This window comes from Candoia aspera, chromosome 2 (genome assembly GCF_035149785.1).
Source record: "Candoia aspera isolate rCanAsp1 chromosome 2, rCanAsp1.hap2, whole genome shotgun sequence".
In the NCBI taxonomy this organism is placed as follows: Eukaryota; Metazoa; Chordata; class Lepidosauria; order Squamata; family Boidae; genus Candoia; species Candoia aspera.
In genome coordinates this window covers 174,950,361-174,977,775 of record NC_086154.1, presented here as the reverse complement: position 1 = coordinate 174,977,775, position 27,415 = coordinate 174,950,361, and the positions used below count along the sequence as shown (strand labels likewise).

The 27,415-nt window shown below is 39.8% G+C and overlaps 1 protein-coding gene across 2 annotated transcripts in view; it reads right to left on the bottom strand.

The window, feature by feature from the left end:
- Positions 1 to 1,505: 1,505 nt before the first annotated feature.
- Positions 1,506 to 27,415, bottom strand: part of TMEM38B (transmembrane protein 38B) — a 255,952-nt gene continuing 230,042 nt past the window's right edge. Inside the window, exon 7 of one of the 2 annotated variants that reach the window (XR_010067306.1) lies at positions 1,506 to 1,532. The gene's annotated coding sequence lies outside the window, so the exon portion shown is untranslated. Of the gene's footprint in view, positions 1,533 to 23,592; positions 23,606 to 27,415 lie in introns of those variants that run through there. The other variant, XR_010067305.1, reaches the window with a different exon arrangement.

The following is a 27,415-nucleotide window of genomic DNA, read 5'->3' as shown; positions in this document are numbered from 1 at the left end:
GTAATGTACTAGGAAACCTCTTTCTAATGGCTGATTTATAACAGGTCATTCATACCTACAAGTCATCAAATGATAAAGGTGGATGATTAAGCGCTCTGTTTTGCATAATAGCGCTCAGTTGAGAATGTCTTCATACTGTCTTTGTTTCTGTGGGTGGCTACCCACTTCAAGCAAGCAACAATCCGCTTTGCAGCTCCCTTTACACATCTGATCATTTTTCTTCCTACCTTGGGCATCATGAAAACCACTGACAGATGATTTAGCAGTTTGCAGCCCTGCAGCTGTGGGCTTGGCAAGAACAGCAGTATTTCCTCCAGCTGAACAAAAGAACCCTGTGAATTCCTTTTCCGAGTTTCAAAGACTTTCCCCAGGAACTGACTTCTTTGAAGGCTCGGCACAGACAGTGAACTACAGCAGTAACTGCTGCCAGTTAACCCTCTTTCTGGAAAGAGACAGTTTGGAGACTCTGCCAATACTGAACGATTGGCTGCATGAAACATCTGGCATTATAGTAGGGTTATAAAATAAGTTCTGGGAAAAAGGTGCATGAGAAAAGCCACGTGAGGGGCAATTCTGACATGGAAAACTATAAAGGACAACCAGAGGGATGCTGTGTCATCTCCCCTGATCTGGACACCAAACATTGATATTCCATTCATTTTAATATGCTCTCTCTTTCTCTCAAATAACTTATGGATAGAAATAAATATATAGATATTAATTCCTTTCCTGGAATTAATTTCCCTTTCCTGGATCAGGAAGCCCTTTGAACGGTCACTCATGCCCTTGTTATTTCCCATATAGACTATTGTAAGGTGCTTTACATGGGGCTACCCTTGAAGAGTATCCGGAAGCTACAGCTGGTCCAGAATGTGGCTGCGTGGGCAATTTTTGGTGCCCCTAGAAGGGCACGTATAACACCTCTGCTGCGCAAGCTGCACTGGATACCAGTTTGCTTCCAGGTCCAATTCAAGGTGTTGATTATCACCTTTAAAGCCCTACATGGCATGGGGCCAGGCTACCTGAGGGACCGCCTCTTCCCTGTTACATCGACCTGTCCCACCCGATCATGCAGAGAGGGCATGTTGCGGACCCCGTCGGTAAGAGAATTCCATCTGGCAGGGTCCAGGAGGCGGGCCTTCTCTGCAGTAGCTCCCGCCCTCTGGAACATGTTGCCCCTGGAGGTGAGGTTAGCCCCATTGCTCCTGACCTTCCGGTGGAATTTGAAGACCTGGCTCTGCCACCTGGCTTGGGGTGGGGAGGGGAGTCGTCATGTTTGGGGATGGCTAGTGTCCTAGAGTGCTTGTTGCATACAAGGACTGAGTTGGATCATCAGCCATTTGGATTTTATTTTTATCTGTAATTTATTGTTTATCTGTAATTTGTATTTTTAGATATTGTATTTTTATATACTGTAATTGTATGTTACTGTATATTTATTGTTTATTGATTATTTTGTTGTAAACCACCCAGAGTCCCTCTGGTGGGAGGAGATGGGTGGTGACAAATTTGATAAATAAATAAATAAAATTCTAATACTTAAAATTAGGTGTATATATCACACTTTAGTACAAGAGTGCTATACCCCAAAAGTAATGAAGGACAGAGGGAAGACAGGTTATAAATATTTAGTAAATAAAATATATGAAAGATTAAAAAGTAGCACTTGGCCAGATATTTCCAAGAAGTCCACAAGAAGGGCATTAAATCCTCAGCAGGCAGGAAAATACATCCTTGGATGTACTGTTGCCACCATTGCCCAATAATTTCCCTTAAAATAATAATAATAATAATAATAATAGTAATCAGCTCTATAGATCTCTTTGAAACACGCACACCATTTTATTAACCAGTGAGGCCTTTGAAAAGAGAAAAAGTGCAATTCAAAATATAACTAACTTGATTTCATTTGAAATATATCTGACATTTAACTTTATATAAAATCCATTTTAGATTGCTTTTTATTGCTTTTTGGTTGGTTGTTTTTATTGCTTTTCGTCTGGTTGATTTATGATTTTATCTGTGGTTTAATTTTTTTGGACTGCTTATTATTCGTTGTTATGTGATGGTACCATGGATGTTTTATTGTTGAGACTGGTACCACTAAGAGTCTCTCAGCTGTGGCAAACAACATCATCATCATCATCATCATCATCATCTAAATAAACAAACAAAATAAATCCTAGATTTTTTTTTTATTGTCAGTTTTCTTCTCACTTTCAAATAGCCAATGGATTGCCAACAAACCTCAATAGCTGTTTACAAGCAGTTCACCATCCAACTTTAGTGGCTGATGTTTAGTGCTGAATTTTTGAGAAAAACTGAGCTATTAATTCCTTTCATTGCTAAAGGGTGAGTTCCAGCTGAGGATAAATCCCTCAAGGGATGCACAAGCTTCTCATGGATTGCCCACTCCCCTTCTAGAATATTAGAAGATTCTATGTTTGAAAGAAACGGTCTTGGTAATCTTCATAATATCCGTGCATGTTAGGTCAACATTATTATTCCTATGTTGTCCATCAAGGGCCAAGGCTAACATAACAGGCCACCTAAAGAGTTTGCAACTGAGGTGGATGTTGAGGAAACAAAGAGCAAACTTCTTGGTGAGAATATTATTTATGAGGCCCAATGCATTTTGAGTAAGATCTTCCTCAGGGGTATTGTAAAATATCAGACTCTGGGCCATCCACTCTCCAAATACTCTTTTACAAAATGAATCACTTTGAAGAGGGTAATTAGAGAGCCCAGAGTATTATATTTTACTGTACCTCAGAGGAAAATTTTATTCAAAACTCGTTGAGTCTAATAAATAATAGTCTGGGTATCTAGAGGCTTCCACTCTTTGTTTCTGCATTAGTGCCTCCATCTTCTTCTTCACTGAGGTGAGATTTGAATCCAGGCTTCCCTGCTCATAGCACACTGAAGAGGTAAACTGAGCATTTGCAAAAATTTGAAATACGCTCAATTTTTTATTTTTATTTTTTTTACTTTTGCTAGTCAATGCTTTGAAGAAGTTCCAGATGGAGAATTCAAATCCATCTTGTGAATGTGGGGTCATTTTATTTCACACCTCAGATGCTTCACACTTCCTAGCACCTCCTGACCATTTTGACTGGAACCATGCCTTGACTACTGCCAAATACTAATACTGCCAATTACTAATTGTAATTGGCATTGCACATTTATCAAACACACCAATGTTAGCAGCTAGAGAGCAGCTTTCCCCAAACTAACTCCTTCTAGATGGGTTGGGGCCAGAAGCCACATGGATTCAGAATTCTGTGAATTACAATTCCAACATATCAGTGGTGGCCTGATTTAGAAAAACTGCCTTAGTAGTGGTGGTGGTGGTGGTGGTGTTGAAAATCAGGCTTGAAAAGTGAAAGCTTTCATGGTGACTGTACTATATGGTGTTTAATTGTTTTAACTGTTTTTTTACGTTTATACTGTTTGTGTGGTTACTTTATTTGGGGGGTTTTTTGGTATTGTTTATGTTTTAATTATAAGCTGCCCAGAGTCACCAATGTGAGATGGGTGGCTATATAAATTAAAAAAATAAATAAAATGACATAGCAAGGATCTAAACTCACATTTCCTCAACCCAACTTACTTAAGACTGGACCATACTCAGAATTTTTATAAGATGATGTATCATTGGTACTTCACTCCTGATAAATTGTCAAAGATGTATAAGGGAGTATCAAACACACGTTAGAAATGTTCTCAAGGTGAAGCCACTTTTTATCATCTTTGGTGGACTTGTAAGAAAACTAAGAAATATGGGGACCAGATATGTACCTCAACTCAAAGGGTTCCTAAGGTGAATGTACAATTGAAGCCAGAAGTTTTTCTTTTAGCTTGATGGGTCAACAGTTTGAAAGAAAATTTGGGGCTTCCTTCTTATATATGATAACAGCAGCAAGATTTTTGTATGCACCAAGGTGGAAGGACTTACAAATTCCTACAGTGGAAGAATGGATGGTGAAATTAATGGAATTGGCAGAGATGGCGAAACTGACTACAGTGATTAAGGAAAAAAATGGTCTAGTTTTGTTTCTACTTGGAAACTACTTTTGGACTTTTTGCTTGAAACTGAAAAAAGTGAAGTCTTGATTTTGGGATTTGACAATTAGAACTGTATAAGAATATAAAATAATGCATACTATGGTTACAATTAGAGTAAGAGGTTAATGTATTTTTTATTTGTATCTGTACTGAAGGTCGGAAGTCACTGTTTTTTCTATATTTCTTTTTATTTCTGCACGTTTGTCTCTTTTTTGTTTCTTCTTTCCTTACTCTTCTTCTATCTTTATAGATTTTATCTGTATTTTGAAAGTTAATAAAATTTCTTTAAAAAAGAAAAAGACTAGACCATACTCATTGGCTTTGTAATACAATTTGCCTCCAAACATACTCAGTCAAAACCACATTCCCTCACTGTGCTGTAATACTGTATATTACATTAGACTGAATTTCATTTATATGTAGAACCCTACTTGTGTTTGAAGACAAATTAGAAGGATGGCCCTAAGGATGGCACAGGGTGATTTGGGGCTCACAATAACTCTGCATGGATTTTAGAATTGCAGCCCAGATTCTAATGGGCTGATTGCTGCTTCGGCTGCACCATCAGTAAAAGATATTAAGAAGCAGCATGTAATTTAGCAGCAACCACCAAAGTGAGAGCTCCCAGCACAGTTTGCAGCCATTTCTTACAGTGCCTTGTTCACAGAGCCTCAGACTGTGTGACAAGGCTGAAGGCCATGTGCAGTCCAATCGATTTTCAGGATTACGCAGTACCTTGTACTTTTACAGAATAATCATACTTGTTACAAGCAGAGACTTCTTCCCTGCTTCGTCTCTCGCAGAACCCCATCAAGTTCTTGTGGAACACTAGGGTTCTGCAGAACAGCTTGAACAACTCTGCTCTAGTAGACATATTGCACCTACCTTCACCACTCCTAGCCAGCATGGCCATCAGAACGGTAGTGCAACATGTTGGTGCCGCACTAAGGAATGCTGCTCTTGAAAGTTATCGGACCCAAACATACAGGGGACAATTGAGCTGAACAGAGGTATTTTGGTGTCATATCCAGCACAAAATCATAAAGTTGGGAGGAGTGACCAGCCCAACCACTCTGGTCCATGCAGGGATTCAAATTAAAGCATGCAGGCTGGATGGCTGTCTACCTTCTGCTTAAAAACATCCAACTGGCTTTTGTGTAGCTTCAATTCGTTACAGAATATCCTGCACTCTGAGGTGACAGACAGTAGGGCTTAACTTCCTGTGAGTCGTCCTTTCAAAAGCTTGAGGAGTGCATTAAATTTCCCTCTTAGTCTTCTCTTCTAAAGGCTAAATATTCCCAATTCCTTCCATCTCTCTTCCATGGACTGAATTTCTAGTGTTTTGATCATCACCAATGTCCTTCTTTGACTCTGTTCCAGTTTGCCTGAATCTTTTGAAAATGGTGCCCTGAACTGGACACAGTACTTAATGGGGGATTGATCAAGGCCAAAAAAGTGGAATGATCACATCCCATGATTTAGAGTCTATTCTTTTGTTGATGCAGCTTAAAATTGCCTTTGCCTTTCCTACATATTGCTGACTTACACGCTGTTTGCAATGAGCCACTATTCCAATATATTTTCATACAAACTTTTACAAAGCCAGGCCCTCACCCTTCCTATAGCTGTGCATTTTATTTCTGTTTCCTAAGTATATAATTTTACATTTATCTCTGTTAAATTGAATTATCTTATTTTCAGCCCATTTCTTGAACCAATCAAGATCATTCTGAATTGCATTTCTCTTCTTCCAGAGAATGTCAGACACTAACTGTATGTCATCTGTACATTTGATAAGCATTTCCTCCACCAGCTTGTCCAAGTCATTAATAAACATCTAGAAGCCCAGGGATTGGGGCAGCTGATCTGAGCAAAGAGAACATTGGATTTCAGTACTTCTGCCCTTGGAGTATAACATGTTTATTTGAAAATAAATCCCTCTGTCCTCAATGTGGTTTGCTTCCTAGAAACTATATATAAGGTTGCACACTTATCATGCAGATCTAGTGAGACATCAGTCCCAGTTCAGTTCAATCAAACTTGCAATGTAAGTGTAATATTCAGGCTGTTTTTTGCAGCCCCCAAAGTCCAAAGATTGCACTGCTGAAAATCAATAGCAAACAGCAACAATTGACAGTTTTCCTGCTGATTTTCAGCTTGATGCACTTATCCAAGTAAAAACTCTCTCCACCTTCTCTTCAAATCAAGGGAATGGGGACTGGCCCCTTAAATCCATCTCCTCCAGTGCCACTGTAACATTGCTCTGAATCTTGCAGACTTTGGTTGTTGAAAACAAGCCCTAGCTACAAAAGGTTGCCTGCTTGGGTTCTCACAAATCCAAAGAGCACCAACTTAGGGCAACACACACATGCATAAATACAGACAAATCATTATCATACACCCCAAGTATGCAGCTTGTGAGGAAAATGATGGTAAATAAAAAATGGGAAGACAGCTAGTTAAGCTCCTAAATTTTATTTCTCTTACAAGCTGTCCTGGAAAATCACATAGTTCTTCATTGCTTTGAGATTTTATTTCTACTTTGGATAAAAAGATGTCACTCATCATCATGACAGCACCACTGAGTATTGCATCCACAGTCATCGCTGGCTTTGTCAAATCAGCATGGAAAATTCAAGGCTATTACTTTTTCCTTTTAACTACTACAGCTGTCACCATCAACACGTACGTTCAGTTTGTTTCACCCTTCACAATACACTGAAAGGACTCCATGCCAAGAAAGAGAAAACACTAGGCAACTTCAGCACTTACCTTCTTGAAAACTCGGGAGGAAAAATAATCCATCTGTTTTCCTGGGGGAAAACACATCCGTGGCTTAAATTGAGTTTTGTGGCTATATAGGAGATATTGCCAAGATACCAGGGAGGCATTTCATTCCCTTCATTCTGTCAAAATATGGACATTAGCTATCAAAAAAATCCTTCCTATGAAAGATTTATCTGTGGTATACACACTAAATGTCAATGGCTTTTCATTATATAACCAGGCAGCTACGTGGCTTTCACTCACTGGAATATCAAAGCTGCATATGAAGACTACTATTCTCAAGTGATCCTGACAAAGAAATTAGAAATTATCACTCTTTTTTTCTTCATTTTTTACAGGAGGAAGGAAGATTGAGTGAATCCTTTTGGTGAAAGGTCATAACATGCTCAAAAGTTTTCTTCTGTGAAGAAGAAAAAGGGTGCTAACGGGTGCCAGGATTCACCGGTCTATCAAGAGATTTACTATTTTCATGCAGAAAATATCCTCTGCATTATTTTCTACCAATCTTCACTCCATTTGATGAAAGAGAAGCTGCAAAGACATAAGGAATTTGGTGAAATTCTCAAGGGTGGAATGTAATAGTACATGTACTCATGTCTGTGGGGGAGGGGTCAAACCACATGGATCCTGACATGAGCATGTAAATGACGTGACTTACAGATGTATGTCAGACATCACTATATCATTTCTTAGTTGCATCATTGGAGAAATGATGTCATGATGCACATGTCTTTTTTAATATCATCATGGCTTGTTACTGGAGACAGCTGTTTGTACTTATTTACCTACAATGTAACATCCTGTGCAGTAGTTCAATGCATAATAATTTTTCAGCGGTATCAACTTCCTGGTTTCTCAAGTTCTATTCAATTTCAAGAGAAGACATTATGAAAGAATTATGATGACAAGTACTCATTGGGGGGTTTTGGACTGGGAAGTTTGAAAGCTAAGGTGGCACCAAAGTAATGGAACAGAACAGAATAATGTAACAGCTTCTCAGCCTTTTGAGAAGATCATGTTTGTGTGTCTAGTGGTGTAACAGAAAAGAATAAAACTAGCAGTAATAGGTTCCACTACTCCAAAAATAAAGTAAGCTAAAAAAAAAGCCACTAAGAGAAATTCAAAAGAAATTCTCAAGCACCCTGAGAATGAAGTAGAAAAAAGCAATCTCTTTCACAGAAGAAAACTTTTGAGAAATTGCAAGAACAATTTCAGTTCAGCTTTTTAAGCAAACATCCATTCATGGAGGAGGATGGCCACTATACTGAAGGAACTGACTTAGTTTTGTCTGTTGTCTGTCCTTACAGCTATTAGAGGAACATTACACTACAGAACTGAAAAATTCAATCAGCCTGATGCAGAAAATGGCATTGTAGAAAATCTGTGCTGCACCTACAAGCACTAATATTACAATGCACAACTTCCATTGGAAAAAAAAATAAGAATAGGGAATTAGAGAACAAGATGCTTGAATAAAAGAAAGAGAAACAATGAGCTCATAGCAACTAAGAAGATAGGTTACATCTCCACCTTTAGTTACAGCATACAAATTTTACTCTTGAGCCATATGAAATTAATTGTACCCATATATCACTGACTTTTGCAAAACTGGTCAGATTTTCATTCATTACTATTGTCATGGGCATTTCAATAACATGGCAACCTAGATGGGCAGATGTCTTCAAGATGTGTTGGACTACAACTTCTATCCACCTTAACAGGCTTATTCATGCTGAGAGGACTGATGGGAGTTGTAGGCCAACCCACTTGGAAGATCCTAGCTATCACTTGCCCAGGTAGCCTGCTTGTCCATTATAGTGAATGATGGTATCTGAACTGATGTCCATGAATGATCATATCCTACATTAATACCTGGAGAGTATACTCAGTTGGGAAAGGCTGGGCTACAGCTTCATAGATACAGATGTTGGTGGAGTCAAATAGCCTAGGAAAGGGTACCAGGGAAGAGCTGGGTGATATGCAGCAAAATTAGCGGTTGTATAAACTGTCCACATAGTTCATCAAAGATAAAAACTAGCCAAGTAACCTATAATTAGGCAGGACAGGTTCCATGACTTTCAGTTATTTGGGTTTTATGCAAAGGTTTTGGATTCAGAGGAAGAGAAAAACAATGCTGCTCGTCTTTTGATGCAAAATGTATGCCAAAACTAGTTGACAAAGCTGAGCAAATCACTTAAGCTATTGTTAAACTAGACAGTGCAAAGCATTTGGAGATGATGCAGGCCAGAGAATTAAGGCAACAATTTAGGATGCATGCTAGATTTCTTTACCTTCCTTCCTTCCTTCCTTCCTTCCTTCCTTTCTTTCTTTTCTTTCTTTCTTTCAGTACAAAGCTGAAATATAAGCATCTAGGAGCTCCCAAGCAGCCCACACTGTATCAACATCAGAAGGAAGCATTCTGATGGTTGTCACAAAGGAAGAGGCAGAAGTACAGCCTGCCTAACATTTAGAGATATAAAGCTTTCATATCTCCTTCAGTCTTCTTTCCTTTGTCACTTCCGTGGGATTTTCATTTCCACAGATATTAATGCTACTTGCTTTCAAAGGAATTCAATATTTTCCCCCCTCATTCAGAGAAGTAATTTCACAGCAAAGTGCCATTGAGCAACGTCCTGGGTATTCATTTCCTGAGCCAATCTCATGAAGTTAATTTGTGTTGTAGGGAAGACATGAAAATGGTGCAAACCCAGTGAGGTTGGGTGGAACTCTATGGCCATCCTCTTCCTCCTCCTAACTTCCTGTTATACCAAAGTCAGGTGCAGTACTCAAAGGGAAGTGTTTGATTATAAGGGGTATATGTGTTAGTCCCCAACTACTAGGGTAGCTTTAATCGTCTTGCTTACTTAACTGGCAGTATTGACTGATTGGGAATCTAGTGATGGATTAAAGCTTCATATCCCTGTCTTCCCCATAGAAGTTGTAGGATTGTGTATTATTTAGTTGATGTCCATGGTATTCTTAGGAGTTTTCTCCAACACAATTTTCGAAAGCATCAATACTTTTTTTATCCTAGTTCTTCAGAGTCCAACTATTGCTTCCATAGAGTGTCACAGGGAATGCCATTCCTGAACTATTCTGATCCCTATAGCTCCTATAGCTGTAGAGATATAATGGCATCTAAACATCTTTTCTAAGGTCTTCATGGCTACTCTATCAAGTACTGGTCTGCAGTACATTTCTTGACTGCTTGTTCCTTCACTGTTGATGGTTGATCCTAAAAGGCAGAAGCTATCTACCCCTTTGATATCTTCATTGTCAGTTCTAAGGTTGGTTGTCTACTTGTTAATAGTTTGATCTTCTTTATATTTAATTTTAGTCCCATTTTCTCACTGTGCTCCTTGACTTTTTTTTACTAGAGCTTGCAGATCCTTTGCATTTTTGGCTATAGTGCATGATATTGATGTGTCTTCTTCCAGTTTTAAAAACATGCTCATCTTCTTCCAATCCAGCTTTCTTTAATATATATTCAGCATATAGATTGAATAAATAATGGGAGCACATACAGCCTTGTCTCACTCCTTTGCCCAGCTGGAGCCAGTCTGTTTCACAATGTTCCATTTAGGCTGTGGCTTCCTGACCTGTATATAGGTTTTGCATGAGAATAATGAGAAGCTCTGGGATTCCTATTTTTCTAAGCACGTTCCACAGCTTGACATGATCGACAGAAATGAAGGCCTTCCTATAATCAATGAAGTACCTAGTAACTTCTTTTTGGTATTGTTTGGCTTTCTCAATATCCAGTGTGCATCAGCAATCATGTCTTGTGTTCCTTGGCCTCTTCCAAAGCTAGCTTGAACATCTGGCATCTCTTTTTCCATGTAGGGTTCTAATCTGCATTAGATGATCCTAAGCATTATTTGGCTAGCATGTGAAATTAAGGATATTGTATGATAGTTAGTACACTCTGTTAAGTCTCCTTTTTTGGTATTGGAATGTAGATTGAGCTCTTCAAATCTGTTGGCCATTGTCTCGTTCTCCAGATTTGCTCACATAGCTTAGTTAGAACCTTTCTACTCCTTCTGTTGCTTGCCATATTTCTGGAGTATTCCAACAAATCCCATAGCCTTCTGACTTGGTAATGACTGGAGTGCTGATCTAATTTCTAGTACTAAAAAAGGGAATATCTTCTAAAGTATCTTGGATGTTGACATCTCTACTATACAGTATTTCGGTATATTCCTTCCATCTAATATATTCTTCCCGCACCCCAATGTTACATTACAATGTTATATCCTCCCTGGGGGGCCTGCACTGCAATTTGGAGACCACTGGTTTGAATGACTGATAGATCCCCATTCCAAGTCCAGTCCTCACATGGCAGCTTTTGTAATATCCATATAGAATTACAATAGTTCACATTTCCAGAATGGGGAAAGGCAGACATCTTTAAAAAAAAGAAAACCAAAAACATGCATACCCCCCTCAAATTATATGAGGTGACCAAAAAAAAGGAAGTAAATTATACAATGGCATCTAAATAATACTTAGGAGAATCCAATGCCATCAAACAACATCAGAATTTTACCTTGCACTGCTAGCAGCCGAGCAAAGTACAGTCCAGCCAACATATTGATTTCCCATACTGCCCCAGAGCGACAGTCATTGGGGCATTGTGGGAAATTTAAATGACAGGTAAGCCCAAAGCCCTGCAGAGTCTTGATTGCCAAGCCACAGAGACAATGAAAAAGAAGCCCAGAAGAGGCATCACTGAAAGCTGTGCCAGCATGTCACAGCTTCCCAGCTGCACCGGGTACCAGGTTTTGGTACCAGCCTTGTTGCACTATGAGTCACTCTCCCATGATGCATGAATGTGCATTCCAGGATTAGATCTGGATTTTAGGACATGCCTGGTCCCATTAAGTAATGATAGCTTGTTCTGAGGAATGCCTTTTCTCCCAGCTTATGCTGCTAATCTGTCTGCCTGATAGCCCCTTACAAGCTGCCTTTTGTCATTTTCCATGGTTCTGTGTGCCAGGATTATAAGAAAATGAACAACAAGGCCCTTGCCTTGGCAGGCATTCACATGGCTACCCTGAGAGATGTACACCCTGTTACTGCCTCTCCAGGGACATAAATTAAAGGAGTAATAAACCATGCAGTGTGATTAAATTACTAGTTTAAAAAACCATGTGTTGCTCTGCAAAGTCCCCTCCAAATGGAGAACACTGTTTCTGCACATGGAGAGACACGAAATGATCATTTTGCTCAATCTGGACATTTATATTGTGACAGATCCATGCATTAGAAACAACCAATTACAATATGGGAAGAAAGCAGGAGTGCAGTTGTTGACAGTTCTCTTGGGAACCGTGGCTGTGACATGGTTGGCTTCGATTTCACCTACTGTCCCCTTCACTAACACCACCCCTTATCTTTGGGCTGACTGACTGAAGCTGTGGTATGGGGAAAAGAGCTATTTTTATACTGTTTGCCAACCTTCCACTGAAGCAAATACTAAAAAAATGGTACTTTGCTTTCACTTTATCTGCCTCTACAACTATATAAATAACAGTGATCATTTCTAGTGGTGATGATTCTGTGATACCAAATATGATTTTCCTTCATGTTGCTTACTGTTATTCCACTTAAATTACATAATAACAGGAGCAGGAGCATTATTTTGGTGGTTGGCAGGAGAGGTGACATCTGTTAAAATAATTTTTGGACAAAGTTAACATGATGATTGCACCAAATGTATTTTTGTTGTTGTTGTTTATTCGTTCAGTCGCTTCCAACTCTTCGTGACTTCATGGACCAGCCCACGCCAGAGCTTCCTGTTGGTTGTCAACACCCCCAGCTCCCCCAGGGACGAGTCCGTCACCTCTAGAATATCATCCATCCATCTTGCCCTTGGTCGGACCCTCTTCCTTTTGCCCTCCACTCTCCCCAGCATCAGCATCTTCTCCAGGGTGTCCTGTCTTCTCATTATGTGGCCAAAGTATTTCAGTTTTGCCTTTAATATCATTCCCTCAAGTGAGCAGTCTGGCTTTATTTCCTGGAGTAGGGACAGGTTTTGGAATTTCCAAGAGTATCCTTTTGGAAGAGTCTTGTTTTGTTTTCTTGGTATGTGGCACCTAGATGAAGTTTTATACATTACTTGTTGCTTGATTTTTTTCACCAAAACTAACAGTAAGTGAAATTTAGCAATACATTTATTTATTTATTTATTTATTTATTTATTTATTTATTAATTAAATTTCTCACTGCCCATCTCCTCCAAACAGAGGGACTCTGTGCAGTTTACAACATAAAATAATAACTATATAATAAAATTCCAATATAAAATATAGACTAAGACAATTTTAAAAACTACCAAATATAATAAAATCCCTTATAATACATTTCAGGGAACTGAAAAAGGGAGCTTGAGAGCTACAAGCAGACCATGAATGACCCCAAACTGTATTAGAGGGATGGCCAAAATGTCAGAATCCAAAGAATTATTTCAACTGAGTTTCTTTTTTAAAAATCTACAGTATGATTGTTCTTCGTATACCAATATTCTACAAAGATTCTGGGACTTTGTTTATTCAATTGTGCATTTAGTTTTGAAATCATCAGCTTTTTTAAAAAGTCATTTTTACTTGAATCTACAGCCACCTTCCCTAACTTGTTTGGACCATACCTTCTAGCCAGCATGGCCTGGCTGGAAATTCTAGGACTTGTAGCCCAACATATCTAGAGGGCAACAGGCTGAGAAAGCACATTCAAGGGACCATCCTTTCTATGCATCTGTATTTGGTAAGTGATTATTTAAGAACAAACTGGGCTAGATCATCATAATGGCCATGGCAACACACAGATAAGGCACAAGGCAGGTATGATGTTGAGACGGTGCTGCTACTCCTCTGTAACAGCCCACATAATAGGGCTCTGGTGAGCAGTTGCACAAAAAATGCACCCTGTCTAATTCATTAGCTTCCTGTAACCGTGGCATAAACCAAATCACGATGCAGAGACACCTCTAAGCAGTACACCCATATAAACAATGTCCCTACAAGGATGTTATACTTTTTGTTCACTATATAAAATATACAAATATTGAACCTGAGCGTCCAACAGGCTTTTAACCCTTCTAAACCTTAAAAATGAAAATAAACCATATTTTGCTTAGGAAGAACTTTTTCAGCTGAGATAGTATTTTATCATATTATAATCACTATTCCATGGTTTAGAGCACAATCTCTGGAACTGCAATTCTCAAATGTTAGACAAGCCACTATCACTCAGAATGTTGTTGGAAATATGGAGATAAAAATAGAGTACTGTACAAGTTTTCAAGAAGTTTGCTAAGATAGCATATGTGGAATGGTAGAAAACTGCTAAATATATTGCAATTAAGTGGATTTGGATTCTGCTTACCTTATCCCATAGTCTTTCAATGGACAGCAATAATCATTTTCAACAACTGAGATGAGATCAGTCTTATCTTACCCTGTTCCCAACCATAAATCTATAAATCAATACTTTTGAATTAAAAATAAAAGATGCTACACCACTTCTATAGATTGCTTAAGCGTTAACAAATCTTCAGGGAATGGGTAATTCTAGAGATTGAAGGCAATCACCAAAATATGTATCTAAATAGCTGTGCAGACCTGACTTGGGTGCAGAGTTTTCAGGTCATCTGAGATTTTGTGATGTAACATAGAAGATAAAAAGATGACTATGAGGTAAGCGAACTTCTAAACGTCATAACAATGCCTTAAAACAAAGATACTATGTCTTTACCTGGAATACCTTGTAATCCCTATAAGGCAAATTAACTTGTAGGCACTGTTTCAGGCACTGTTTCAGGCACACAAGTTCCTGCTTCATTTACAGCAAGAATTAAAATATTGCCTGGAAATCCTTTACCATCATAGTTCTGCATCTATTCTTTTTTCGTCTTTTTGGCAGGGTTTTTCTCTCAAAATGTGTCTATATAATATTATAAAGACAGCACTACTTTGATAAAGCCCAGCTAGCAAGATAAAAGCCATGTAAACTGAAGAAGGGAGAGCAAAAGATGGTCACCCAATTAGACATGATGCTCTTGAGGACTTATCTACCTTCTAAATACAGGAGGAATAGTCAGCATATCAGATTTAATAGCATGATATAAGCTTTCTAAAGCCAGCCAGCTTCAGCAAAGGATCATTACCTTGCTGTGGTGCTGGAGCTTGAGCACCTCAATGATGCCATGAGCTAAACTGTGAAGGGCCACCCAAGACGGGAAGGTCATGATAGAGAGGTCAGACTAAATGCGATCCCTGGGGAAGGTAATGGCAACCCACCCCAGTATTCTTGCCATGAAAACTAAATGGATCAGTACAACCAGAGATATGTCGGTATACCATCGGAAGATGAGACCCCCAGGTCGGAAGATGGTCAAAATGCTACTGGGGAGGAACAGAGGATGAGCTCAACTAGCCCCAGACGTGATGACGCAGCTAGCTCAAAGCCGAAAGGACGGCTAGCGGCCGATGGTGCTGGTGGTGAACAGTGAATCCGATGTTCTAAGGATCAACACACCATTGGAACCTGGAATGTAAGATCTATGAGCCAGGGCAAATTGGATGTGGTTATTGGTGAGATGTCAAGATTAAAGATAGACATTCTGGGCGTCAGTGAACTGAAATGGACTGGAATGGGCCACTTCACATCAAATGACCACCAGATCTACTACTGTGGACAAGAGGACCACAGAAGAAATGGAGTAGCCTTCATAATTAATAGTAAAGTGGCTAAAGCAGTGCTTGGATACAATCCAAAAAACAACAGAATGATCTCAATTTGAATTCAGGGCAAGCCATCTAACATCACAGTGATCCAAATATACACCCCAACCACAGATGCTGAAGAAGCTGAAATAGAGCAGTTCTATGAGGATCTGCAGCACCTACTGGACAGCATGCCTAAAAGAGATGTTATTTTCATCATGGGAGACTAGAATGCTAAGGTGGGCAGTCAAATGACACCTGGAATTACAGGTAAGCGTGGCCTGGGAGAACAAAATGAAGCAGGACAAAGGCTGATAGAATTTTGCCAAGACAACTCACTCTGCATAACAAACACTCTCTTCCAACAACCTAAGAGATGGCTTTATACATGGACTTCACCAGGTGGACAACACCAAAATCAGATTGACTACATCCTTTGCAGCCAAAGGTGGCGGACACCTATACAGTCGGTAAAAACAAGACCTGGAGCTGACTGTAGTTCCGATCACAAACTTCTTCTTGCACAGTTTAGGATCAGACTAAAGAGATTAGGGAAGACCCACAGATCAGCTAGATATGAGCTCACTAATACCCCTAAGGAATATGCAGTGGAGGTGAAGAATAGATTTAAGGGACTGGACTTAGTAGATAGGGTCCCAGAAGAACTATGGACAGAAGTTCGCAACTTTGTTCAGGAGGCGGCAACAAAATACATCCCAAAGAAAGAGAAAACCAAGAAGGCAAAGTGGCTGTCTACTGAGACACTAGAAGTAGCCCAAGAAAGAAGGAAGGCAAAAGGCAACAGTGATAGGGGGAGATATGCCCAATTAAATGCAAAATTCCAGAGGTTAGCCAGAAGAGATAAGGAATTATTTTTAAACAAACAATGCGCGGAAGTGGAAGAAGACTAGGAAGAATAGGAAAGACAAGAGACCTCTTCCAGAAAATTAGAAACATTAGAGGTAAATTCCAGGCAAAAATGGGTATGATCAAAAACAAAGATGGCAAGGACCTAACAGAAGCAGAGATCAAGAAAAGGTGGCAAGAATATACGGAAGACCTGTATAGGAAGGATAACAATATCAGGGATAGCTTTGACGGTGTGGTCAGTGAGCTAGAGCCAGACATCCTGAAGAGTGAGGTTGAATGGGCCTTAAGAAGCATTGCTAACAACAAGGCAGCAGGAGATGACGGCATCCCAGCTGAACTGTTCAAAATCTTCCAAGATGATGCTGTCATGGTAATGCATGCTATATGCCAGCAAATTTGGAAAACACAAGAATGGCCATCAGATTGGAAAAAATCAACTTATATCCCCATACCAAAAAAGGGGAACACTAAAGAATGTTCAAACTATCAAACAGTGGCACTCATTTCACATGCCAGGAAGGTAATGCTCAAGATCCTGCAAGGTAGACTTCAGCAATTCATGGAGTGGGAATTGCCAGATGTACAAGCTGGGTTTAGAAAAGGCAGAGGAACTAGGGACCAAATTGCCAATATCTGCTGGATAATGGAAAAAGCCAGGGAGTTTCAGAAAAAGATCTATTTCTGTTTTATTGACTATTCTAAAGCCTTTGACTGTGTGGACCATAACAAATTGTGGCAAGTTCTTAGTGGTATGAGGATACCAAGTCATCTTGTCTGCCTCCTGAAGAATTGTATAACGACCAAGTAGCAACAGTAAGAACAGACCACGGAACAACGGACTGGTTTAAAATTGGGAAAGGAGTACAGCAGGGCTGTATACTCTCACCCTACCTATTCAACTTGTATGCAGAACACATCATGCGACATGCTGGGCTTGAGGAATCCAAGGCTGGAGTCAAAATCTCTGGAAGAAACATTAACAATCTCAGATATGCAGATGATACCACTTTGATGGCTGAAAGCGAAGAGGAACTGAGGAGCCTTATGATGAAGGTGAAAGAAGAAAGTGCAAAAGCTGGCTTGCAGCTAAGCCTCAAAGAAACCAAGATTATGGCAACCAGCTTGATTGATAACTGGCAAATAGAGGGAGAAAATGTAGAAGCAGTGAAAGACTTTGTATTTCTAGGTGCAAAGATTACTGCAGATGCTGACTGCAGCCAGGAAATCAGAAGACGCTTAATCCTTGGGAGAAGAGCAATGACAAATCTCGATAAAATAGTTAAGAGCAGAGACATCACACTGAAAACAAAGGCCCGCATAGTTAAAGCAATGGTGTTCCCCGTAGTAACATATGGCTGCAAGAGCTGGACCATAAGGAAGGCTGAGAGAAGGAAGATAGATGCTTTGGAACTGTGGTGTTGGAGGAAAATTCTGAGAGTGCCTTGGACTGCAAGAAGATCAAACCAGTCCATCCTCCAGGAAATCAAGCCAGACTGCTCACTTGAGGGAATGATATTAAAGGCAAAACTGAAATACTTTGGCCTCATAATGAGAAGACAGGACACCCTGGAGAAGATGCTGATGCTAGGGAGAGTGGAGGGCAAAAGGAAGAGGGGCCGACCAAGGGCAAGGTGGATGGATGATATTCTAGAGGTGACGGACTCGTCCCTGGGGGAGCTGGGGGTGTTGACGACCGACAGGAAGCTCTGGCGTGGGCTGGTCCATGAAGTCACGAAGAGTCGGAAGTGACTAAACGAATAAACAACAACAAAGCCAGCCAGACTATTAGAGGCAGTGAAACTACATTGAACAGCAGATGGGGATGGGCTGTCTGCTGAGGGCCCAAAACTCACCTTCCCTCTCAACTGCCCCTTGGAATTGAGCAGCCTGACTTATCATGAAGGGGAACTCAGAGTTACCCATGGCAAGCTGATTGTAGCACCTGCTTGAATAGGCAGCAGTGGTGGCCATCTCGGAGCTGATGTTAAAATTAATTCCAAGGCTGCACAAAAATTTGAAGGGCTTTGCTTTGACAATGCTTCAACCACCACAACACTGCTTCACAAAGCAAGGAATCCCCTACATAGACACTACTAAAAGGGTCCTTCACTTTGTGGCATTTATGGGGCCTTCCCTGCATATCCAATAGCTGGATGAGGCCCCAGAGTGACACCAAGTACCCTTACAGCACAAATAGTGTTGCCCCTAAAGTGCAAAGTTTTTCCTTCAACCTAGGCATGGCTACTTCACATTTTCCTCCTCACCTTCTCCTCCTCCTCCTTCTACCTTGCCTTTCCACCCAGAGGCCACTCAAATGAGAAAAAGCCTTTAGGACCCCCTTAAAGCAATAGGTTGGCTGGCCAACTGGCTGGCCAATGAATGAGCAGGGATGCTGTTGCCACCAGAAAAAGCTGTGTGGGAAGGAGGGTGCATCTGTATAGGAAAATATTAGATCCTTATCCCACCTCATGCAAGGGTTACTCTTGGGCCTCTTCCGAAAATCTCTTAAGAACAGCATGCATAATTTTAGCGTGATCAGCTTCTTCTGTGTTGTTCTCAGTGTATGTGCATAATTTGAAAAGACAGCTCCTCAGATTAGCCTGGTAGCAAAAGGCTGTTGTTAGAAGGCTCTCAACTTTGTATTATTCCTGGAGATGGGCAAGGAGAGTAAATCTTGCAGCTGATACACAGCATAGAAACAGTGCCATTTGTTACACATCAGATCCTGTGTTAAATACTTTGGGACATAGTCTGGGACAGTTAGAAGCTAGGTTTTTTTTTTAACCAAAATTCCTCACCCTTTAAATTATTTGAAAACTGATCAGTGATGACCTCTGATAAGAGATTTCTGTTCTCTTCTTGGAAGTCTGTTGCTTGGACAAGAAGGAAGAGAGGGTCCAAAAAAGAAAGGAGTGTCAGAAAGTGGAGAAATGTTGTGGTTTCTCACCACCACTTGCAGTCATCTTGCCCAGCGCTGGCGTGCATTCCTCCACCAGATTAGCTCTAAAGAAATGCAGTCCTTGACAGATAAATTGCCCATCCCAATTTATTTAAAGCATTTTTACTCCATTCATTCTCCATCAGCTCCCTCCCCCAAACCCCCTCCTTCCACAGTGACTTATAAAACCAATAATTAGATAATCCCTATCCTCAGGCATATAATCAAATCAAGCAAATTGTCTTTTTCTCTACACTTGATTGTATCTGTGCCATACAAGTCATTACCCGGCGTTGCAGCCATTGAGTAATGAACATCCATGCATGAGCCACCTAACTCATTTAGCAAAACAACTTCTGGGTCAAAAAAATGTTTCCAGGGCAGTGTCTCCCTTTTACACAAGGTAAGCCTTGAACAGCTTCTTCCTCTTTTCGAATGCCTGGTCTGCTGCTGCTGATCAAAGCTTTATATGCATGGTACAAAGGAAAAACAACTGCAGCAGGGAAGCCAGGGGTATGTTAACTGTGAGAATAAAAACAGTTGTCATAAACACTCTGCATCTTAATGCCGAGTTTTGGCTTTTACATAAGATTAATTAAAGAGCAGATGTTGCCTGCATTAGGTACGGTTATCTTTACAACCCAACTCTTCCATGTGTTGTATGATAATTTGCATTATTATGCGTTTTGAGCCTGGGGCATGAATAGTGAACAGGTAAATGTAAGATCTGCACAAAACTGTAATTCTAATGCATTTTCCCTCTTAGGCCAGTGACTAGTTACATTCTTCCTCCCCCCCACCCCAGGAAACCTCTCCCTTTTTAATTTGGCTTTGACGCATGACATGACAGAAAGACAGGTGCATTCCAGGGCAAGCATGCTTTTATGCATACAAGAAAACCCACCTAACAAGATTTAACATGGCAAGCTATCTACAGCACACTAATAGGGTATATCAAATCCAGAACCAAAGGTGTGCTCATGTGCTAATCCTAACACAAGAAAGTTTCTAAGGTTCTCTGGTTTTATTCTGAAGGGTTACCTACTAGGACCAAGGAGGTAATGCTGACCTTAGAGTCCAAACTGAATCTCTCTCTCAGTGTGGCTGCTGGAAACGGGTGGGTTTCTGAAAACTCTTCAAGCGGTGATCGAAGCCAGATGTGAATTATTTTGTCACTGTAAATTATTTGGTCTTGCTCCTTTGCATCTCAATCAAAAGCCAAAACAAGGCAGGCTGATGATTTCATTTAGAAGGATAGTATGCACATACATAGGGACGCGGTGGCGCTGCGGGTTAAACCGCTGAGCTGTCGATCGGAAGGTCAGTGGTTCGAAACCGCGCGGCGGGGTGAGCTCCCGTTGCTAGTCCCAGATCCTGCTCACCTAGCAGTTCGAAAACATGCAAATGTGAGTAGATCAATAGGTACCGCTTCGGCGGGAAGGTAACGGCGTTCTGTGTCGTCATGCTGGCCACATGACCCGGAAGTGTCTACGGACAACGCCGGCTCCAAGGCTTAGAAACGGAGATGAGCACCGCCCCCTAGAGTCGGACTTTACGTCAAGGGAAACCTTTACCTTTACCTATGCACATACATATGCACACACACACACACGCCTCATTGATTGCTTTGATGTAATGAATAGTTATACCACCATGTTCCCAAAAAAGTGCCAATAGATGGCACTTGACGAAGCTTTGCCATATATTACAGCAACCTGGGGAACAACTGCACTGAACATGAATTAGTTGCCCATTTTATTGGAGTGGTCATGCCAATAAATAGCTGAAAATAAATATTTCATGACTTGCGCTGACAAAGCCTCTGGTTTGTTGAGTGGCTCCATTTCCTAACACCAATATGACATGAAACCGCTTCAGGAGGTCATAAATATTGATGAATGAGCACACCTATTGCCTCATTATGAAATGATTAGAGAAGGTGTTACCGCAAACAAGGTGGGATGCCTCTTTCACTTGTGATCCCATTCCCTGTGGCCAGAAGTCTGCTTAATAATGCATCATTTCCCTTACCCAATTTTCTTCACAAGTAGCCCTAAACGCTTGCGCATGTCATTACAGTTCTTTCCCTGACTGCTGAAAAGGACCACTTGTACAGCATGACTTCTCAGCAGTTTGCATTAATACCAGCTTACATGCAGGCTGCCATTGGGTCTTGATTTGTGGGTTGGCCAGGGAGTTTTCCCCCATCGTGTGTCTTGCATGGACTTCTTTACAGAGACTGGTTCTTCTGCTGTTTGATGATGGAGCAGTAGTCATTCTCCAGGGCAAAGATGAGTGTTCCCAACTAAATCATTCAGAAGAAGCTGTATGTAAAAATATCAGCCAATGTTTCAATTCAATAGACACAACCCAAATTAATGAATAAGTAAATATCATTTTGTCCTGCATGAAGAAGACTGAATGTTTGGATTTTTCCATATAAATAACATTTTCTGCAATATGAGCCTGCAATCCCTTTAGACAGGGAGTGAAATCTCAGATGAAGCTGCTGAAATCTCATAAGATCTCACTTGGGCCTGGGAAAGTCTTGCAAGCTTTTGAGAACTCACACTCACAGTTGCTGAGCTGGATTCATATAAATAATATCAATGGAAAAGATTCACTTACACAGGATGGCTGCATTCACACATAACATAAAAACCAATTGCCAGCCTTATTCTGGTTAACTGTAAAAAGGCAATATGTTAGTTTACCCTGCCCATCTGTTTTCATTTTGCTCCTCTCTTTGCATACTCAATATGCATCTATCTATTATCTATCTATCTATCTGAAACATTATCCAGATCTCTTGATTTGATACTCCCAAATATAATAAACCAAGTTTGTTGCCCTACAAATCCTTGCTTGTTTGGGAGCAACAAACCAGCATCCTAGGTCTGCAGATAACCATCCTTTTTTAGTCTCACTGAACCATGCAAACAGATGTATGTGTACCAGTACTTATATGCTTCCATTTTAGTGTCACTTTATCATGCAAAGTGGGAAACAAGTAGATGCCAGCATACTAGCTCACAGCAAATCAAAACAATCAAGCAGTCTGGCTTATAGTTCTAGCAATGCACACTGTAAGCATCTATTTCTCCAAATTACTTTTTTTCACAAAATGCCCATTCATTTTTAACTAATTCAGATGTGGGGGGAGGGGTGTCTTTCAGGTTTGAGGTGTGTTTTAGAAACTTCAACTCCACTGACTTGCATAGGAGAAAAGCAAGCTCACAGGGACCAAATGAGGGGGAGGGGGGACGCACACTCCTGGCCATGGCCTTCTTATTCCAAGAACCCTTGGTGCACTGAGGGGATTTTTTCCTGTCTCTCTGATTAGCCAATTTCTGGGCTGCCATCTTTCTTTCGCTGCATGCAAGTAGAGTGGACTCTGGATACTGTTATTTGTATGGGGGGAGAGAAAGAAATGAATACATCAGAGAAAGAAAGGGAAAAAATGCTGGAGGGAGAGGAAATCCCAATTCACCCCTACCAAGGTCTTCATTACGCTAAGGATCTTGGGAAATTGAAGGCTCTTTTTCCCCCTTCAGATCAATATGTCATTGATTTTTCCCTTCAACGATTCGCTCCAAGCCTGCTAGATATTTCCCACCTCAAGACTTCTCCATCACTTTAACAGCTGGTAGCTGAGTAGCACCACCCTTTCAGAACTTTCCTCACATTATTTCACCTTTTCTTATCAGCCAACAACATATGGAGAAAACTTTTTAAAGTCACACACAATAAAGTAGAAATATCATTTCAAAAGAAACCTTAAAAAGAGGATGATTTCATTCCAAATTACTTAATTTGGATTCATTCTCATGCAAATGTATTAAACAGGAAAAAACCATGAGGGACAATCTTTTGTATTTAGTGTTGCATTTGCCTTGTTATATGTGAAAATATCTATTAGACTTCCTTTAATTACAGTGGCACATCTATGAATTCTTGATATTCTCGAAGGAAATATTTTATCAGCCACTGTTTTTTTCAGTTATTTGTGATTACATTACTATCCTATCTTTCTTCTGAAGAGTTAAAAGAGACATTTTTATCTCCCCAGCAATCTGGAGGTGATGCTATGCCAAAAGTACCCAAGACTTTCATTTGATATGACAATGCCTGAATAAATGACTTCTGATCTCTTCCCAGTTAAGTGTCAATCTCCTTATCTTTTGTTGGCTTTATTGCTTAATTGGTAAACAGAAAACTTCTACTTTTTTCTGTTTCAGTTACCAAGTTACAGTGATTCCTGCTTGATTTATGATGGGTCCAAAATCAAGAAGATAAAAAATAGGGAGAGCAGTTGGCTGAGCTGGCAGAAGATCAGCCAACAGCTTCATCTAAAACTAAGGCATATCTGCACTAACAGTTTAAGCAGTCCTCTTCTCATGGCCACTTAAGTTTAAACTTGCTTAAGAAAAATATGTCTGAGATATTTTGACAACAGGCACTGAGTCTGGACTGCTGGCTACCACCTCTTCCTATTGGATAATTTCTCAGCTGCTATGACCTCCCACCTTTCTGTTCTAGGAAAGCAATTGTCAATCACTTTCCTTCCTGTGTGTTTGTGTGCCTATGGGTGTAGTTAAAGCATGAAAAATGTACATATATGCAGATACAACACCCACTTTTAAAATAAGTATTCCTTCTTTTGCACACTGTTTTGCACTCTAATAACTTCCATACCTCCCTTGATCAATGCTAAAACAGCATAGTGCCTAAGAACTTTGCCACTAGTATATAAGAGGCCGCTGGTTCAAAAGTAAGCAGAAACTTTTTTAAATTACTATTTTCTTTCTTTCAGCTACCTAGCTAACTGAGGGCATAAGCAAAAAAAAGTACAGGTTTCCACCATGTCATTGTTTCACAGTCACATGAAGGGGAAAGTTTTCACAGAGTGAACGTTTAGTTAGCTGGACAAGGTCTGAGAAGCTCTTAAAGAGGAGGACAACTATGGCCTAAGATGAGGAGGTGTTCCTTCCTCTGAAAAAACAGCCAATAAATATCTGGGGTTAGCCTGTACAATAGTAAACTGCTTGAGCCCAAACAGACAAAAGCAATCAAGGTGACATAAGAGAAAAAGACTACTTTCACCTCTTACCTGGAAAACACACAGAGGACAAATTTGCAAAGAAACGATCTGTTTAAAGCTGACATCTCTGTTTCTGCCTTCAAAAACTAGTTGCTGTTCTGTTCTGGCAACAGGGCCACTGGGCAATGTGGATAAGACCCTAGTAAGGAAAGGGGAACGGGGAAAGGGGAGGAAGGAAGGCAGGCAGGCAGGCCACCTTTCCACTTTAAAAACTCTTTCTTATGATACGGTATAAAAAGTGTTAGCATGACTGAATTTATGCAGATAAAAATCTTAGTGCGCAATTTGAATCAGTGCTTTCAGTAATTGAACTAAATAGCTGATGCTTCAGATTAAAACATGTGGACCCTGCAATATAAAAATGTAGCTAAGCAATATGCTAGATGAGGAAATAGTTTTGACAGTAAGCAAAGATATTCAGTATGAAATCATAGGGTCTTTATCACAGAAGTAATGTGTGATTCCTAAACATTCTTTATACAGTATTGCTGAGCAAGAAAACTCACAGCAGCTTTCACAAGAAAATGTATAAATGAGCCTTTCATTGAAGCCAGAATATATACTTGGCATTGAAACTGCTTATGGTGTAGGCTTAGCTCAGTGTTTTTCAAGCTTGGCAACTTTAAGGTGTGTGGACTTCAACTCCCAGAATTCTGGAAGTTGAAGTCCACATATCTTAAAGCTGCCAAGTTTGAAAAACACAGGTTTAGCTCAAAAGCCTAATCTATCTAGGTTTGAGATCTACAAGGTCCTCAGCAAGTGGAGTCTCTTAAGTGGGAGCAAAGAATATTATTTTTGCAGAACCTCCATTGCTATTTTTCCTCCCCATCCCCCCTCCTCCCCCTCCTCCCCCTCCTTCCTTGCTTTCCCTGGATACGGTTATAGAAAAGTTTACTGCCATGGAAGTTTTTTGCCATCTGAACTAAAGGAGTAGCAGGGTTTTTTTTAAAAGTGCTGTTGTTGTTGCTGTTGTTGTTGCTGTTGTTGTTGTCATTACCTTTAGAGGGAGTAAGGCTATCTTGGTTGGAGCAGGGGAGCTTCCTCTTCTGTATTTTCATTATGTCCCATCTAGAAGCCCCAGAAGTAATAAAATTCTTGGCGGGGTGGGAAGGTGTAAATTTTTAATACTTTCTGGTTTGTACTTTTCTTTGATTTTGTTCTAGCTTTTCTCTATTTTTAGCTTTTCTAATTAACTTCCTTTTTCCTTTCCTATATTTTCTGTTTCTTCTTTTCTGTATTCTTTTTTATTTTTTTATTTACATCAGCCAAAAAAAAATTTTTTTTTTACTTATGGAAATACTGATATATTTTCTTTTCTTTTCTTTTCTTTCTTTCTCATTCATTCATTCATTTGTTTCATGGAATACAAAACACCTTAAATGTCCTTCAAAGATGAGACAGTTACTTACTACATTGGGCAACTAAAATCTAAAGCAGTTTTGTTTTACAAGATATGTATAGTCTTCCCAAGAGAAAGCTCTATCTAGGAGATGGGTTAGTCCTGTGTGTGTGTGTGTGTGTGTGTGTGTGTGTGTGTGTGTAATTTCAAAACTTGCTAGGCATGTATTAATTCTGATTAAGAAGTCTTTGAATTTGTGAGGGAATGAGAAATATGGTTTTTAACTTCTTATTATTTTAGCTAAAGACCAGATAATTATGACTGCAGTTTTTAATCAGGTCATTCCGTATTAGATTACAATGCTATCCCATCTAATCTTAATTCTAATACATGGAAAGTACTGCAAAGTTACATACCAGAGTTTAATTAGATTGATGTATGACAACTTTTAAATCCTTCACAAGAACTGAATGGATAAAAAAAATTCTTATGCTAATACTATTAATGCATTTTAAACAGATTAATAACATAAGAAGAAATCTTCTATGGGAAGGACAATCCTTTGATTTTGTTTACCTAAACAACAGCTATCATATGATGATACAGGTTTTCTGCTTCTCAACCTTATCATTGGGCATATATTTTTAATTCAATTTTTTTAAATACAAGCAACCAAGGTTTTGCTTTGTTTTTAAGCTACTATGGCCACAATTGAAGGCAAAAGGAAGAGGGGTCGACCAAGGGCAAGATGGATGGATGATATTCTAGAGGTGACGGACTCGTCCCTGGGGGAGCTGGGGGTGTTGACGACCGACAGGAAGCTCTGGCGTGGGCTGGTCCATGAAGTCACGAAGAGTCGGAAGCGACTAAACGAATAAACAAAAAAAAAATGGCCACAATTAGAAAATTGTGATATAACACTTTTGGTATTATGGCAGGGGCTTGTCTCATTTTTAGCAATAATTTCATTGCATTTCCTGCATTATAATCTGCAAAGGATATATGGAAGATGTTGGAAAGAAGCAGAACTATGATCCTTATTGACATGATAAAGTTACACTTTTGAGACAATCCCCGGCTGAAATTACAAGCATTTTTTTGTTTTGTTTACAATATTTTGTCTGCTATATTTTTATATAAACAACTAAATATATCATTAAGGTAGATATTAGTTATTTGCTAGAAACTTTGTAATAAATAATTGTAATGCCCTATTAACAGATGAGAGCCAGTTCGGTCTAGTGGTTAAGGCAACGGGCTGGAAACCAGGAGACCGGGAGTTCTAGTCCCACCTTAGGCGTGAAAGCCAGCTGGGTGACTTTGAGCCAGTCCCTCTCTCTCACCCCAGGAAGAAGGCAATGGCAAGCCACTTCTGAAATCTTGCCAAGAAAACTTCAGGGACTAGTCCAGGCAGTAGCTGAGGATAAGACATGATTGAATGGCCAAAAAAATAAAAAATTAAAAAATTAACAGATAAGCAATTAAGGCTTTTAAAGATGACTGAGTATGTTCCTTATGGTCTTAAGATAGGATTATTTCAACAAAAGATTTTCCTTAATGTTTACTGGACACCTCAGAGAATGTTTAAAAAT